Source organism: Ceratotherium simum, chromosome 7 (genome assembly GCF_057802395.1).
Source record: "Ceratotherium simum simum isolate JZ-2026a chromosome 7, ASM5780239v1, whole genome shotgun sequence".
Lineage (NCBI taxonomy): Eukaryota > Metazoa > Chordata > Mammalia > Perissodactyla > Rhinocerotidae > Ceratotherium > Ceratotherium simum.
The window spans coordinates 16,967,910-16,986,656 of NC_141906.1; positions in this window are offsets into that span (position 1 = coordinate 16,967,910).

The window sequence follows — 18,747 nt, forward strand, 5'->3', positions numbered from 1 at the left end:
GATTTATGAGAAAATTCGGAAGAGTATCCAAAGTAAGGGAAATGAAAATCCCAATTACTAGGAGGGTGGGGTTAAGGTGAGAGCAGAGTGGTTTTGCATATGCTTGTATATCTGACGTCTATCATTCCTGCCTCTGCCACATATCCCTCCAGCGGCATTGGAGTAATAGACAAAGCTATTAACAGCTGCAGGGGGAATCAGCAGAGTCACAGAAGTTCTTCTCCACCAGTTGGTTTCTTTTTTATTATCTTTAATAATAAAACATTTTGGTATATTTGTAGGTTCTTACATTTAGGTCGTAAATTAATGCTTTCCCTATTTAAACAAATTTGCAAACTCTAAAAGTCAGACATTCTCCCACTGAGTCATATGTGTATCTGTTGCATAAGAAAGAGGGAGCAAAAGAGGGTGCAGACTCATAAAATCTAAAGCATTATTAAGGACATTCTGTGTGCTCAATCCTTTTCTAAGGAGGCAGGATGGTCTAGCTCTTTCTACAGCACCTAGGTTCAGATCATAAGCCAACCACTTGTTGTCTGTCCTCTGCAGGTGAGCCCTTGGAGAGTCCACTTCCTCATACATAAATTAGGGAAGATAACACTTAGCGCTAATACAGGTATTGAGAGACTTAAAAAAGAGAGCATAGGGACAATGTTGGCCCCTGCTGGGTGCTCATTACTGGTTAGTCCTCTTTCTTATCACATGGAAAATTTGGAAGCTTTTTCACAATTCATTAAATCAGTACAGTAACTTTGGAACATGGGCTTTGAAGTCCAACTCCCTGAGCTCTATGACTTTGAACGTGTTCATTAACTCTGCTATGCCCAGTTCCCCGCTCTAGAAAGTGGAGATAGTGGCAACACCTATCTCCTAGGGTTGTTGGAAGGCTTAATTGAGATAACAGTCCCTGGCACACAATAAGTGTTTAACATATATTAGCTATTCCATTCCAGAAGCTGAGAAGTATGAGAGTTGGAGCAAAATGACACTTTCTACTTGACTTTGTCATTATGAAAAACTTCTTTCTCAATTAAAAAAAAATGCCGTCACTTTTCCCTAAGAGGAGCAAAACTTGCCCATTAAGGATTTACTTGAGTTGAAATGTGCTATCAGGAAGCCTCGTTTTTGATGGATTGTGGAAAGTTCCGTAGAGCACGCAACCTGTGAAATGGAATAGGTTACGTTTTTGTAAACTGTTCCCACTGTAAGAAGTTTAGCGCCACTGGGGTTTCTCTAGGGACAATGCACACTTTTGTTGGAGATTGACATTTAAAAGTGTTTGCTTGTTCAGTACATGTTGTTTGAAGAGTTGCTTTACTACAATTTAATGGCAAATTCCACTCTGGATTTCCTGCCAACAAATCTATAAAGCTTTGTTCGAGATTGAAAGCATTCAGAAGTTTTTTTTAAAAGCTGGGAGGTGCTGGGTGTACATTAAAAAGAAAAAGAAAAAAAGGAGGAGGAGGAGAGAAGTCCTGTGGGTGTAGGATGAGTGTTTGATGTAAGAACTGGCTGGTCGGCTCCAGCGATGAGCAATTAAGAAAAGTTTAAAGGGCCAAGATGAAGAGTTGGGCAGGCGTGCAAGCCGCTCCATCAACGCCCAACGCAGGAAAAACAGCCCTGGCTCCGCGCGGCGCCTCTCATTCAACAGCCCTGTTCCTGTTTGGAGCTGATGTGATGACAAAGCAGCTTCGAGGGCATTCTTACCAGAATGTAGCATTACATAACACCTGCTCCACACGGCCCGCCGTGGGCGTCACGGGTTAATATCCAAGACTGGTATTCCAGTGTTCGGCTCAGGAAATAAACACGTAGTGGTTTTGTACCAGTGTTCATGGATGGCACCTCGTTAAAGAGCATTTCAGGCTGATGTCCCCAAGGTTGTATGCATGTAAACCATGCTATATTTGTGTTGGAATAATGCAGATTAAAAATAAAATTGAAATGTCCATTAATAGAGGACTTTTTTGAAAGATGGATAAATATCATACACATAATGTTAAGTGAAAAGAGTGGTTGCAAAGGGTATGTAACTGTATGAAGCAATTTATGTGAATTTTAAAATAAGACCATATTACATATTATTTACAGAAGCAAACATATCAGAAAGTACAAAAACATGCCCAGAAATCCCTCACACCACCTTCAGGATAGTTGGTTATCTCTGGAGAAGGGTGAAGGGAGGAAGGAAGGGAGGGAGAGGGACGGGAGCAGGGCCTTACCTGTATCTGAACTATTTTTTTTCTTTAAATGCAAAATGAAGAGATCTGAGACTATTATGTCAAAATGTTAACATCTATTAAACCTAGGTGATGGGTGCATGGATATCTGTTATAGATTCTGCACTTTTTTGTTTCTCACATATTTCATAATTTAAAATTTTTAATTAGAAAACAATGGTATATCCATATGATGGACTATCATGCAGCCATTAAAAAGAATAAGGAAATTGCATAGGTTATCAGAGAGAGATGTACAAGAAATATTTTAGATCAAAAAAACAGGTTGCTGTGCAGTATGATACTATAATCTATTTGTGCTTAATATAGTATACATATACACACACACACACATATACAGACACACACTCTAGTCTAAACCTTTCCCCTGGGCTCCACACTCATATTCAATGCCTGAAATCTCCATGGATGTACTCAAGCAATCCAAAAACTTACGGAGTCTAAAGCCAACCTCTTGATCTTTCCATCTAGACATTCCCATCTCCAATAGTTCCCATCTCAGTTGGTCACATGACAGCATATCCATCAGTTGCTCAGGTGAAAATCCCAGGAGTCGGTGACGATTTCCCCCTTTCCCTCAAGCCCTGACGGTCCTACCTGCTGGCTCTCTAATCCATTCCATCTCCCCACCTTCCCTGCCACCCCACCCCCACCCCCCAGTCCATTGTCCCTCACTGGAAGCCACAGGAGTTTCCCAATCAGTTCTCTTGGCATCAACCATTGCTCCCTACAATCCATTCTCCACGTAGCAGCCAGAGTGGTTCAGCAAATCACCCCCTACCTAAAACCCAATGATATTCCCATTGTTCTCAACTCCTTACTTATGAGCCTGGATCTCCCACCTTCCCTTGCTTCATCGGGTGCCATCTCCCCACACCTGCACTCCAGCCACTCTGGAGGACTTGCATTTCCCTGGGGGCTCCCTCCACAGCTACTGTACATGCTGTTCCTCTTGCTCCCGATGCCTGATTCCTTTTTATTTTGTAGTCAGAAATAACAAATAAATTTAATTAAAGTGTCTACACTGAGGGAAAAATCAGATACATTTATTTATTTGTTTTATTTATTTATTTAATATTTGATTTATTTAATTCAGCAAACACTTATTGAATACTTATTGAACACAGCTCTGTGTTCCCAGACCTGTGCTAGATGTTCTGTTTCCCTTGTTAGGCTTTCACATCTCAAACCCATGCTCCAAGGTTTACATAAGGGCTTTCCTTCTGATTATAGCCCTGCCTTCAGGAACATCTGTAGCTGAGCCTTGCTGTGCTATGTGACCGGTGAGACTCAATGGACATGCAAACACACTTTCATTGCTCATAGGACAGGAAAACTTTGCTCTAAGAAGCCATCCCCTAGGGGGACAAGGCTAACAGTTCCCACTGCAATCATTTTCCTCTGACTATACACAAGTACAAGTCCAGAAAACAAGAGATTTTTTGCCACGTTCCTACTGACGCCTTGCTCTGAGATTTCTGCATCAACTCTGTTGTAAACTGTTCCCTGTTGCTGACGTTTTGTGTCTAGAAGCTTTGCCAGGCAGCTTGCCGAGGAGTTTCAGGGTGGGGTCCCAGCACGAGCAGTTTCTGGGACACACAGACAAGTGCCCGGTGCACTGTGCGCCCTGCCTGTCAGCTTTCTCCTCTCCTTGGGCCCGCTTCAGATAAATGACTCATTTCAAAACTCTCAGGGCAAAATCTGCAAGGAAAACATGTTTGTAAGACCTGAATTCTATAAGTAGATTATTGATGTTAACTCAAGTCAGTTTCTGTTTTTCCTTTTTGTCTCCTTAAAAGACCTGAGTGTATAAGAGAATCCTCAGCGACCATCTGACTAACGTGAGATAAATGGGGTAGTGAGTTTAGCATAGTGTTTAAAGCATGGGCTTTAGAGTCAGAGAAAGCTTGCTCAGTATGCTCTTGCCTTCATGCCCTGCCCTTTGCTTCCAGACAAACTCCTACTCATCCATCAACACCCACCTTAAATATCACTTCTGGAAACATTTCTCCATTGCAATCAATCTGAGTAGGCAGTTCCTTCTCTCTGGGCTCCCAGAGCACCTCTATTATGTCTATTTTAATACCTGCCATATTGTCTCATAATTATTTGTTTACTTATATGTCTCTCCCATTGAATAACTAGGCTCTCCAAGGCCAAAACCATACCTTACTCGGTTTAGCATGAGATCTGTCATATAAAATAGTGGTCAAATTTGAGCACTCTGTAGTCAGACCTGGTTTCAAATCCTGACTTCACTTCTTAACCACCTGTTGGACCATGTGGAGTTACTTAATCTCTATAAACCTCAGTTTGCTCATCTAAAAGATATCTACATTTAAGGATTGTTGTGAAAATTAAATTAGGCATGGCACATGTTTGAATGCTAGCTGGTCCATATGGAAGAGGTTTTAACTCTCATTTCTATTAACTGCGTAAATGCTCATTAGCCAAACTAATAAATGAATGACCCAAACATCTGATCATGACCCCTTCACGCCCACCAAAGAAGGTATCATGAGTGAAATGTAGGAGGAAATTGCATTGACATAATGTTCACTTTTTCATGAAAATACAGCTAAAAATATATAGGTATTTTAAACGGTCACTTGTGAAGGATACCCATTAGAAGAGAACGGCCTAACCTTTCCAAACTGCTCCCTGAGTTATGGTAAAAATCAATCTCAGTTGAAATGCTGAAGGTCTTATAATGTGCATTTCACAGTCTACCTGTTTGGGCAGGCGAGTTACCCTGGGAGCCTGCGAGAGACAGCTTAATGAGCGGTCACTAGAATAGATGCAGCTGATTATACCTCACTTGAAAGCATTTCAGGTGGATTTCTTTACACTTTGTAATCTTCCACCCTTACCCTTCCCTGGCAACTTTTCTGCTTACTCCTGATTGAAGTTTAAGAGACAGACACACTTTCATAAACATTTGCAGCCTGTTATTCTGCCTCAGGCTCTTCATCTGTCCTTAATTATGATAATATGGCACCAATTCGTGAGCGCCTACTGTGTGTTAGCCAGACAGTGTGCTAAGTGCCAGATACACCTCTCTCTCCTTCTCGCAGAGCTGATCACCATCTAACACACCAGATAATTTGCTTCTCTATTGTTTCACTGATTATCATCTCTCTCTCCTCCCCTCCCACCCCTCACCTCCTAGGAAGGTAAGGGCCCAAGGGCAGGATCTTCATCTGTTTTGTTTCCTGTTATATCTCAAGAGATTAGAACAATGCCTGGCACACAGTAGATGCTCAATAAACATTTGTTGAATAAATCCACCTTTACACAACCCGGAGGTAGCTAGTATTATCTTCGTTTTGAGGCTGGGGAAACTGAGACCCAGAGATATAAAATAAACAACCCAGCATCACACAGCTAGTAAGTAGCAGCTGTGGGCCTTGGACTCAGGTTTGTCTGACTTGAAATTCTATACTTTCTCCTCTAGGAAATGCCTTGTTGCAACTGCGTTTTCTTCTGGAAGACATGCATCGCTGTGCCTGGACTGGCTTGAGATGGGTTTTGAGATCTAAGATTGGCAACACCAGGAGTACACATGATTGTGATATCAGATGTAGACAAGGAGACAGGTCAGACTGCTGGCCACAAGGAGGGGGCTTGGAGCCAGGTTGTCTGACCATAACACTCTCTGGCTCTGTGCTCAAAGAGAACTTTCTGGTCTTCTCAGAACCCCGTATTTTCTGTGTACCAGAAGTTAATATAATCCCCCCTGCCTCTTACAGACCTCCCAAACTTTCTATGAACATTCATGGTGTCTGGGCAGAGATTCCAGTTCTTTGGAGAAAGGTGCTCTCTAAATGCCAGGTGTTGTTAGGTATTATAATGATCACTTACTGCTATTCATCCCCTTTGATATTTGCTACTACGCAACTCAGTTCTTGGACCTCTCCAGTCAAAACCCAAACATATTTTATCCCCAGTTCCTTTGTATACTGAAAGTTATGAAAATATTGGCTGAATTCCATATTTCCATTCTAGATGTGGATTTTGGTGAGTGAGCCAAATTAAGAAACCATGACCTATTGTTGGAGGTTTGGCACCCTCTCCTCTTCTCATCATACATTCTTCCTGGGCAAGATCTTCCAGTTCCATTGGTTCAGCTGCTGTTGACATGTGGATGGCTCCCCAATCAGCATCACCCTCCCACTTTGCTTTCCAAACTCCAAACCCATTTTTGTAACTGCTTTCTGCACACCTCCACCTGGGTGTCTGACAAGTGCCTCACATCCAGCATATTGAAAGCCAAACTTATCATCCTACTCCCAAGTCGGAACACCCTTCTCAATTCTTTGTCCCAATGAATGATATCTGTCATCTTTTACTCCTCCTCAATTATCATTTCCTCCACCGCCCACATCCAGGCATCCAGTTCCAAATCAGAAAGACCTCGCATCTGTTTCCCCCTCTCCATGCCTACAAACACTACTCTGTTTCTGGCCCAAGCCGTTGCTTACCTCTTCCCTGGTCTTTCTGCACACGGTTTCTTTCCTCCACACATGGCTGCCACAGCTGTCTTTTGACATGACAAATCTGATGATGTTACACACTCCAACGCTAGAATCTTTAGCACTGGCCCTAGCCTATCATGCTAACACCAAGTGCCCCATCATGTGCTAATATCATGTCCTCACCACCATCTTCCATGCATACCCTGGTGCTTCAAATGCTTCACCCTCCCCTAACATGCAGTGGTTTTCATTTCTTCATGCCTTCGCACTCTGTTCCTGTTGTCTGGAATGCCTTTTCTCCTCTTTGCCACCCATCACATTCACATACATCTTTTAGGTCCCATCTCCCCTGCTTTTACAAATCCCTCTGGTGGAGTAACATCCTCCTTTGCGGTTCTGTAGCCCTTTGCAAATGCCCTCTTATGTTTGTCAGAGTTCTCAAAAAAAAACAGAACCAATAAGATATATATACATATAGGAACAGATTTATTATAAAGAATTGGCATATGTTAATATGGAATCTGAGAAGTCCTGCAATCTGCTGTCTGCACGCTGGAGACTCAAGAAAGCCAGTGGTGTAATTCAGTCTGAGTCTGAAAGCTTGAAAACCAGGACCACCAAGGGCAGGACAAGATCCATGTCCTAGCTCAAACACTCATGCAGGAAGGGGTGATTTCTTCCTTCCTCCAACTTTCTGTCTACTCAGGCCTTCAACAGATGGGATGATGCCCATCCACATTGAGGAAGGCAAACCGCTTTACTGAGTCCACCCATTCGAATGCTAATTTCATTTGGAGACACCCTCACAGACCCACCTAGAAATAATATTTAACCAAATATCTGGACACTCTGTGATCCAGTCAAGTTGACACAAAAAACTAACCATCACACCTCTCAAAGCAATTCTTAATAATAGCAGTCTTATAGCACATATTTTGTGATAGGTACTTTTCAGATCTCTTTATACACTCATCTAATCCTTGCAACAACCCTGTCTGTGGCTTCCCCATCCCCTCATCGGATGACACCCACTGGCACCTCAACTCAACATATTCCAGACCGAGTTCACCACCTCCCACTCCCACCCCTTGCCAAGACCCATTGCACACCATCCAAGGAAAGCACCCACCCATACCTTTCCGTTTGCCCAGGCTGGAAACCTGGGAGTCATTCTAGGTTACGCCTTCTCCCTCATCCCTTGTCAATAATTAATTACCACAAGGCTAGCTTCTAAATGTCTCAGATCTCTGCTTTTCCCCATCCCCTACTTCAGGCCCTCCTCATCTCTCTTTCAAACTGATGGACCGTCTGATCACTATATTCCCATGAGTTTGTTATCTCTCCATCCCAATGGCGACTGCCTTCACTCAGCCCTCCACCTGGATCTCATCTGCATTGAGAATCAGCCTCCTGACCCCTCTTCCTACTTCTGGTTTTGCACACACCAAGCCAGCATCCATACTCTAGACCAAGTCATCATTCAAGTAGGAAAATCTGCTTATGTCATCTCTCTGCCTTTAAACTTCTAATGTCTTCTCTTTTGTCTCAAGATTAAGTCCAAAGTCTTCATCACGGCACACAAAGCCCATCATGCTCCAACCTCTACCAACCTCTCCAGGCTCCTCTCTCCCCACTTTCCGTCTCTCAACTCAGGGCTTGTGCTCTCTTCCTCTGCACTTTGCACTTACTGGCTCCTCCCTCCCCTACTTCAACTTGGCCAACTCCAACTGGTCCTTCAAATCTCAGCTTAGCATCATCTGTTCCCAGAGTCTCTGACTTCCACAATCTGGGTTGGGAGCGTCTTGCTTCCATGGAAGCAATAGCACCTACCCATACTGTGTTGTGATTGTCTATTTTCTTGTCTAGCCTTCACCTCCACACCCTTACTCAGTGAGCTCTATGAGGGCCTGCGTGTATCTTGTTCATCTCTCCACCTCTAGTTCTTGAGCCACTCGATGCTCATGAGTATATTGAATAAATGAATCCCTGTCCTAACCTCTTCCAACCCCCGCAAAGCCCCCCAGGCCCATAGTGGGGAAGACACAAGTAAAGCAGTCAACATATGTCAGTGTTATAAAAAACATAATGAAGTTGTACATAAGGTGCCCTGGGAGCAAGGAGAAGGAAGCCACATCAGCTTCAGATACCTCAATGGACAGTAGGGCAGAAATATGCCTGGGATGTTAACTTTTTGAAAAACAGCAAATGGAAAGAGCACCCCAACTTCCAACCTTGAAGACCAGCTTGCGACTAATTCATAACTCTAGACTAGTAGTCTCCATTCTCTTTCTGTATGAAGACCCCTTCTAATATCAAAAAGTTTAGCTGCCCGCATGTAATGGTAGTTGATGCAGAAAATCCTAAAACTCCTCTAACTTCAGGAAGGATTTTAAAAGAGTCTGATTGTGTACATCACAATGCCATCTTCAAAAATTCACGACTAACAGTACACGAATGTCAAAGGTGATTTATTATGCCCACAGACTGTGACTGGTATGGGTGTGGGTTTATAGATCCCATGTAAAAACTCCACAGTGCCCCCAGGAGCCAGTGGTTTAAACCCACTGATGCTAATGTCAGCCCTTTATGCCCCTCAGCCACCCTCTCTCCTCTATCTGGACCGACTCAGGAAACTCGCTGACATGGAAGAAAGACGTGGTTGGAAAATGAATAACTGGTAACACCTTCATAACTAAGTATTTTTATTCAAGCAGTAAGAGATTAGTTCAAAACTATAAGAATTTTTTTTTTTGTGGTGAGGAAGATTGGCCCTGAGCTAACATCTGTGCCAATCTTCCTCTACTCTTTCTATGTGGGATGCCGCCACAGCATGGCTTGATGATTGGTGGGTAGGTCCATGCCCAGGATCCGAAACCATGAACCCCAGGCCACCGAAGCAGTGCGTGCAACCTTAACCACCACACCACCAGGCCGGCCCCAAGAATTTGTATTTTAACACAGAGTGAACAGATTAGTCTCTTCAGGAGACTAATCATGGCCTTACTCTACCGTAAAGCCTGCTTTGCTGCCATATGATGAGATGAGAAGAGCATCTTTCCCATAGAGTGTGGATCACTGGGAAATCTCTCAAGGCACGGCAGGTTGGTTGGTTCGGGGTCATGCTGAGCCTAATCCAGTTATTCAAGCGCACCTTTCGCTCTCCCAGTTTTAGGTCCTGTTTTCAGCAGCCACATTCAACTGGGACACAGTAAACAATCCCCCACAGTACTTTGCTGATACCTTAATCATGACACCTTAATCATGACACCTTATTCATTCTTTTTTTCCAGTTAAGTTATATTAAAATTCAAATGATACACAAGTTTATAATTTAAAAAATAGCAGTTTCCCACATCACTCCCTGGTCCCATTTCCCAAAGATAACCACAGATAATATAACACAGTCTTTTGTTCTGTTTGGTCTCTTAAAAAGAAAAAAAATAAACCATACCATACATACTGTTCTGCAACCTGATTTCTCCTTTGCTTTTTCTCTTTTACAATTTTTTTACTTTTTCTTATGGAAATCTTCAAACCAATACATAAATACAGGGAGCAGTATAATGAATCTCCATGTACCCATCACCCAGCTGCAACAAATACCAAAAATTTGCCAATTTTGTTTTATTTATCTCTCCTCTACATCAAAAAAAATTTTTATGGACTATCCCAGCAAATCCCAGATATTATATTATTTCACCACAGTATTTTATAATGTATTTCTAACAGGTAAAATCTTTTAAAAACATAACCGTCTTGCCATATCTCAAATAACATATCTATTAACATATCTAAAAATAACAATAATCTCTTAATAATCAACTGTTTTCTATTTTTCCTGATTGTCATTAAAATTTTCTTTTTAACCTTTTGTTTGTTTGAATTAATATTCAAATAAAGTCCATAACTGGTTGATATGTGCTCTTAGTCTCTTTTAATCCATAATAGTTACAATAGTTATATTTCTCCTCCCTCTTTGAGGGGATTTATAGACGGGCTTCTGTCCTATAGAATTTCCCATGATCTAGATTTCACTGATCACATCCTCAGAATGTCATTCTGCACGTTCTTCTATTCTCCCTGTTTCCTGTGCCCTCCTTGATAGAACTAGACTCTTGGTTAGACTCAGATTCAGTTATTTGGGGTGGAATACTTTATAGGTGGGGCTGAGTGCTTCCTATTTTATCACACCTGGAGGCCCATAATGACTGGATGTTCCATGATGTCAGTGTTGTCAGCTGATCCATCCACTATAAAGTTTCCCATTAACTTACACCTGCTCATTTTAGCATCCATCAATGATCACTGTCTAGATGCATTAATTCATTAGGGGTTGCATAAGAGTAATTTTCTAATTATAGCATTCATTCTGCATTTGTTAGCTGAAATTCTTTTGTAAAGAAAAACTTTCCCTCATCAACCATTTGATGACTTAAAAACACAGTGTGTACAAGAAAGACAGAACAAATGTTCTCTTTATTACTTATTTCCAGAATAACAACTTGGTATCTTAGCAACCTCCAAAGGTGATGAATGAGTTAATTTCTCTTTTTGTAGTATCATTGTGAATCCCTAGATTTTTATATTTTTGATATATTTCAATCCATTGCAGTTGTTATTCTCATTGAACCTCATATTTTCCCATCTTTAGTCATTGGAGCCCCTTCAGGTAGCCCCTGAGTTTAGATAAAACCACCAAGTCTTTAACAGTTTCCTTGCTCTCTAGTACATAAGATGCAACAAGCCCATCTTACTTATTTCTTGCTGTGGATTTGGAATCAGTCACTACTGCAAGGAGTCTTTATCTTTTTAATAGAAAATGGTATTTAGATACAACAATATAGGTACTAGTAGTGCTCATTGCTACTAGGCAGTAATTGATTCCAGACCTTTTCAGTGGACAAGGCTACGAAATGTGTAGCTTTTAGGGCTATAGATATAAGTAATGAGTTTGTACTATTTCCTTTTATTTGTTTTTTGGTTTAACAGTATATTACAGATATTTTTCTATGTCAGCAATGCATATTTACATTATTTTAGTAGCTGTGTAAAATAAAAAAATATGATTATAACAAGGTTTATATGGCCAGTTTCCTATTTTGGATGGTTTCTAATTTTTCACTATTACAAATATTGCTGCAATGAACATCATGAACTTACATCCTTGCCCACTTGTGCAAATATTCTATGGATACCTAAAAGTGGAATCACTGCCTAAAAAATGTGAATCCAAATTCACAAATAACCAATTTAAAGTCCCAATACCAGTGTCTTAGAGAGTATCTTTAATGATTTAATACTGCCTGTTTTAACACTCCCTGCTTTTGCAGGCCTAAACCCTGGGCCTGGTACATAGTAGGCACTCAATATTTGTGTATTGGCCTGGATTGAGCAAGCCAAGGTCCACAGAAGTAGATGTAAGAAAGAAAAAGTCTAGGCTAATGCCTCTGTAACAACTCCAAGGGACCCTTGGGAAAGTTCTATGCCTCTGGTTTAAGGAGGATGACAGACATATGAGGCAGACCTAAGCCCAACCCACAGATTGGAGTCAAATTCAGCTGAGCCTAGCCAAGTTCAACTAACCCCCAGCTGACTCACAGATGCATGAGTGAAAATAAATGATTACTATTTTAAGCCGCATTAAATTTGGGGGTGATTTGTTGTACTTTATTATTATTTTATTCTTGGATAGAATGACTCAACATCACAAAGATATAAATTCTGCTCAAGATAATGTATACATTTAATATGATCCCAATAAAATATACTGAGAAAGGTTATTATTAGCTAAATAACATTTTCTATAACTCAAATTGTAGATGATACCAAATGAAAAGGGAGAGAGCCCAAAGAAGTGAGAGTAGTGGGTTAAGGTTCTTTTCCTGCTTGAGGACAAACATAGATTTGATAAGTTTATATATTGGTCAGGAAAAATGAGCATAAGAATGGCTTTTAGTAAGTTTGGAGAATAGAAGAGCAAAATTAAATGTCTAACTTTCAAATCAGCCAAGAAAATTCTATCTTTCCAACGAAAGAAGAAAGAGAAAGAAAAAAATCTTGATAAGTGACGTAAATGGGAACGGCAGAGTAACGACCTTCAAAAAGCCACTTGTCAATAAAAGCAACAAAAATACCAGCAAAAAACTGTCAAAGGCCTAAATGAAATTGCTAGAACTATAAAACTCTTAGATGAAGACATAGAAGAAGAGCGTCATGATATTGGATTTGTAAGGATTTCTTGGATACAACACCAAAAGCAAAAGCAACAAAAGAAAAAATAGGTAAGTTGGATTTCATCTAAATGAGAAAAACTTTGGTGCATCAAAGACACTATCAACAAGGGCAATCAATGGAATGGGAGAAAATATTTACAAATCATACATCTGATAAGGGATTAATATTCAGAATATGTAAAGAACTCCTATAACTCAACAACAACAACAACAAAACAAACAAACAATCCAATTCAAAGTGGACAAAGGACTTGAAAAGACATTTCTCCAAAGAAGAAAATAGAGGTTACCAGGCACTGGGGGGAGGAGAGAACACGGAGTTATTGTTTAAAGGATACAGAATTTCTGCTTGGGATGATAGAAAAGTTCTGGAAATGGATAGCAAGGTTGGCTGCACGACATTGTGAATGCCACTGAGTTGCACACTTGAAAAATGTTAAAATAGCAAATTTCATGTTATTTGTATTTTGCCACCAAAAAAAAATTAAAAGAAAACAAAAACAGTGTATTTCCTAGCTCTTTCTTCTAAAATGTCCTAAAAACAATCACCAACCCAGTGGCAATCAGCACTCCTAGTATCCAGACTGCGGTTTCTAAATATCTTTTCCCATTAAAAGGAATCAGGGATCCTTGCAGTGATGGCTGATATAGGTCTAGAACAGCAAATGTACAGTATGAGCCTGGAACATTTTGACACACCAGAGATCAAAGAAGCCATAAAAAGACAATTTAAAAAATGTGTGAAAAGGATTCAGGAGCCAACCTGAAGAGGCTCCCATTAGCCAAGATGAGACAATAACTACAATAGTTTGAAACACATTAAATTTGAAATTTTATAATGATGTCCAAAAAGATAGACAAAGAAGAAAAAACTCATTAATCACCTTTGGAGAATGCTAGGGAACAACTGCATTATTTTGAACACTGGTAAATAAAAATAAAAGGTAAGAATGTTGTTTTTATCCTATATTTCAGGATAATCAGGATTTAAACTGTCCTTCAGTATGACACTTGATAAAAGGAAGAATCTTTCTATAGAAGTATTCCAGTTAATCAATGATGAAGGACCGAGGGAGGGAGAAGGGGAAGAAGGCAGGGAACAAAAGAAAGAGAGAGAAAGAAAAAATATGAGGCTAAAAGAAGAAAATATAGAAGCATATCTTCATGACTTCATTTCTGAAAAACCCTAAATCACAAACCATAAGGTGGGGAGGAGAGGGGTGATTAATTTGACTATATTAAAATTAAAGACATGTTTCAACAACAGATACCATAGACACAGTTAAAGATGGAGGGTAGATTAGAATAAGATATTTATACTTGCTCTAAGCTTAACAAGAAAGCCAGAATAGGTAAGGAACTCCTGCAAATCTGCCAGAAAAAGGAGACCCAAAGAAAAACGATTGATAACAATAGGCAGTTAATAGAAGGGGAGCCCAAATGATAATATGAAGGTCGACTGCACTAGAATTCAAAGAAATACAAATTAAAGCAAATTTGCAAACAGTAGAAAGTTGGATAATATCAAGTGCTGGCGAGGCTATAGGGAAAATGGGAATCTTCACAGATAGTAAGAGCCTAACGTGGTGTAGCCATTTAGGAGAGCTAGTGAGCAGTTCAGCACTCACACTTCTGGGTTTTAGACCTCAGACAAATTTTCACATATATCCACCAATTTCTGTCTGCATTCATTACAGCATTGTTTGAGATAGCAAGGAATTGGTAACAACCTAGGTGTCCCTCACTAAGGAAATGTATAAATTAAAGTGATGGAATACCATGCAGGTCAGAAAATAATGAACTAGATTTACATATTGCAACGTGGAATGTTCACAAAAACATAATGTCGTGTGAAAAAAGAAAGAAATATAATGAGCTTTATAGCCCAATAAAGGTCATGTGTCTTAAACAGAAGCACATAGGCCATTTCATTCTACTTTTCAAGGATGCATCTATATACACGAGGAAATGGATTGTGCCAGCACATTGCTCAACTCCAGGGTTACTTTTCACAGTTTCCTATGTGAATGGTGCCCTCTGGAGCACGGTTCCAGAATACAACATGAATGGTGCCCCCTGGAGGTGTGCAGCATGGCAGCACCCAATACGTAAGATGGTTTGGAAGGTCATGGATTAAATACACTGGCCTAGGTGCCTATGGTGGGAGCAAGAAGGGAAATGGAGTGGGAATGGGGGCGGAAGGGGAACGTGAAGTGAAATAAAAAGACAGAAGAGGGCCCCCATACAACAGAGGATGGCAGTTGAAGAAATACGATCCGCTCAATTCTGTGGTCTTAAGGAGTGAGGGAAAGTAGACCTAAAAGAGTGGTCTTGAGCTGGATAACTATCAACCTTGTAAATTCTGCTAAGAAATGTGGATTTTACACTGAAAGTTATGGGGAATCCTGGAAGTGTCTGAAACAGGAAAAGTTCGCCTGGGAATGGATGAGAGGGGCAGAGGCTGGGACAGTGGTCCTTTAAAGCAATCCATGCTAGGTCTCCACATGTGCAGTGGAGTCAGCGTGGTCCAAGATGTCCTCCATCAGGTGTGTGTGCCTGACTCCACGGGCCCAGGGGTCCTCGGAAGGCCCAGTACTCCCTCCTTCGACCCTTCCCCAATCCTCGTGTACACAGAGGCTCAACCAGAAACAAGGTCTGGTTAAAAGTGCTGTGGACAGCTCTGGCACAGCCATGGTTGTTGATGCCACCTTCCAGATGTGACTGTGAATAGCGCACAGCTGTCTGCCCTGATGGCCGAGGGTTCCATGTAGTTGACTGGTTATGCACCTGTGCCCTTGGGGCATTCAGTCAAAACCTCCATGCTGAAAAACAGGGTATTAATTTTTTGTAAGAAATTTTTTTCATGGCAAACATTTCACCTCTCGCAGACAGATGCCCAGATATTTACATAGGAATTTCTCCTTCTTTGTCTTTTCCTAAATCCTCACCTGGTAGATATTCACTGGCTTTACAATTTTAAGAAAATCACTCCACCTCCCTGGTGGAAATACTTGGACAAGACTTGATAACCCCTGAGGCCCTTCCAATGCCAACAATCTGGGGCCTGTGAGGAATCTTTTTCTGGCTGTGCCGAACACTTCATGGGTATAATGGGACTGGTGTGATGTAGCACAATGGGCATGGGTTTTAGAGTCAGGCTTGGATTAGAATCCTGCATCTGCTGCTTATCAACTGCATGGCCTTCGTTTCTTTATCTGTAAAAATTGGAGGTTGAAAAGTTCTATCTCTAAAAAAGAGGAAGATTGGCAACAAGTGTTAGCTCAGGGTGACTTCTCCCCTGCAAAAAAAAAAAAAAAAAAAAACACACAAAACTTCTATGTTACAGGATGAATGCAGAGAAAACGCATGGGAAAAGACTCAGCATGAGGATCTGGGGTTTGGAAAGCACTCAGCAAAAGACAGTTTCTCCTCATCCTCCTTGTTCTCTGTTTAGAACGTTTCACAAATATTTTCACACCAGAAATTTCACAAATTGTCATAATCAAATTTTCACTCCTCAAGAATTTGAGGACAAGCTCAGATGTAGTATCATACATAGAAATAAATTCTTAGAAAAATTTTAACTATTAATTAGAGGCTGTTAATAAAGAAGTGGGCTTATGCATTTATTTTATTTTGATTTCATTTTTGACGGGTGGGTAGGGAGAAGTGCAAAATCAAATACATTTTATGACATCTAAAAATAACCTTTTCTGCTAGACTCAAGATGAAAAAAGATAATGAATACTTTCTTTTTTATAAATCTGATTCTCCTATTTGTTAATCCTCTTAACCTTGCTCACGTGGACGGTTTTTTTTTGTTTGTTCATTTTTGGTGAGGAAGATTGTCCCTGAGCTAACATCCGTGCCCATCTTCCTCTATTTTGTATGTGGGATGCCTCCACAGCATGGCTTGATGAGTGGTGTGTACGTCCACGCCTGAGATCCGAACCCACGAACCCCAGTCCCCCCGCAGCCCAGGGCGCAAACTTAACCGCTATGCCACCAGGCGGGCCCCTCACGTGGAGTTTTTGCCCCTCCTGCTTGGACAGATCTCTGGACATCTCTGATATGAGACAAGATTGCTGTTACCAAGCCAAGCTCAGGAAGACAAGGAAATGGGAAGGAGAGAAGGCACCATGTCCTCTTAACACTTCTGGCCAGATGACCCGCCCTGTCTATTGTAACGATATTTTAAGTCAGTGGTTGCCAGCCCTGGGTTTCTGGGGCCACAAAGAATTAACTAATTTTGATTAAAATATTTTCTTAACAGAATATAATATCTAATGAAAGCCAAAGTGTGGTGAAATAGGTACTGTCATGCACAGCAGGTTGTAATTAGAACAAATCTTTTGAAAAGCAATTGGCAATTAAGCATCAAGACCTTAAATGTTTGTACTCTGGGAATTCTCTTTCTGGGAACCTGTCTTATTGGGAGAGGGTTGAATTAGGGAAACAGATACGTGCACAAAGAAGCTTATCATGGTGTTATATTATAATAGTAAAAACTATTGGGAACAACCTAATAACATGATAACAGTTACATACACTATGGCGCAGCCAAGAGATGGACGGAGCCATTTACAAGGAGTCTGTCAAACCCTGAGCATAACAGCATATAGACAATCTCATCAAAACTATATTTTTTTAAAAAAAGCAAAATATAAAACCTTCACAATTCAAAAGGTCTGGAAGGAAAGATATCAAATTTTGGTAGTGGTAGGCTTTTAGTGACAGAATTTTGAGTGACTTTTCTTTCCTTTTACTTATGTTTAGGTCCATCATAAGGACTATAGTATACAACTTTTATAATCAGATAATAATAATAAACATGTTTTATAAGGAAGTAAACAGAGATGCCAGATGGAATCTTTTTGGTTTGGGAGGTGGCTGAGAATGGAATAATTAAGATCAAAGATACAATAAATTATATCAGTTCCAAAAAAGGATGGGGCTTCCTGGTGAGGAGCCCACCATACTCTCCTCCACAAGCTCACTGGCTCCTCGCCAGGATTTCCCTTAGGCCAGGAGAACGGGAGAGGAGTCACTTTTCCCAGGGGCACTGAAGTCCTGGCGCTGGTGCATTCAGCGCTAGGCATCCATTCTCACTCCTGGTGCCATGATGATTATTAAACAAGAGGATGACATTTAAAAACTATCTAGCATTTATTAGGCACTTCCTAGGTACAGGCACTGTTTTGGTGCTTTTTGTATCCATATTTCTACAGTTTGCAAAAGCTCTTGGTAAAAGGAACTATTGTCTCCTTTCTTTTTTCCACCCCTGCCCTCCTTTCTCCTACCCACAGAGAGTGCCTTTTGGGGATATAATAGATTTGGATGAAAGAAAAAATGTGCAGACTGGGCCATCCTTTGTTATATAAACAAAGCCCCCTGGCTGCCTGGAGAGTTGACTGGAGAAGTATCTTCAGGTGGCTGGGACAGGTAGGTTCTGGAAAGAGGGGCACCAGAAAATCCCACAACCTTCTCCCTGTGATGTGGCTTATTTGCTTTACAGGCTTCAGGCATATTTGCTGATGTCAGCAGCCCGTCAAAGTTTAAAATAATAATAGTGAAAAGGAAAACAGCCCCTTTCTGCCAGGCAGTCCTGTTCTGCCAACTTCTGGGTCCTCTTTTGAGTTAATAAACATCAAAGAACCACCTCCCCTACCTCCCTGGGGAAAAACAAAAAGCACAATAATTTTTAAACCAGGTCAGCCCACTGCCAGCATAAACCATGCAGATAAGTGGCGTTTGTCACACACTAATGAGGATTTTACCTCTGTCTCACAAGGAAAGCTG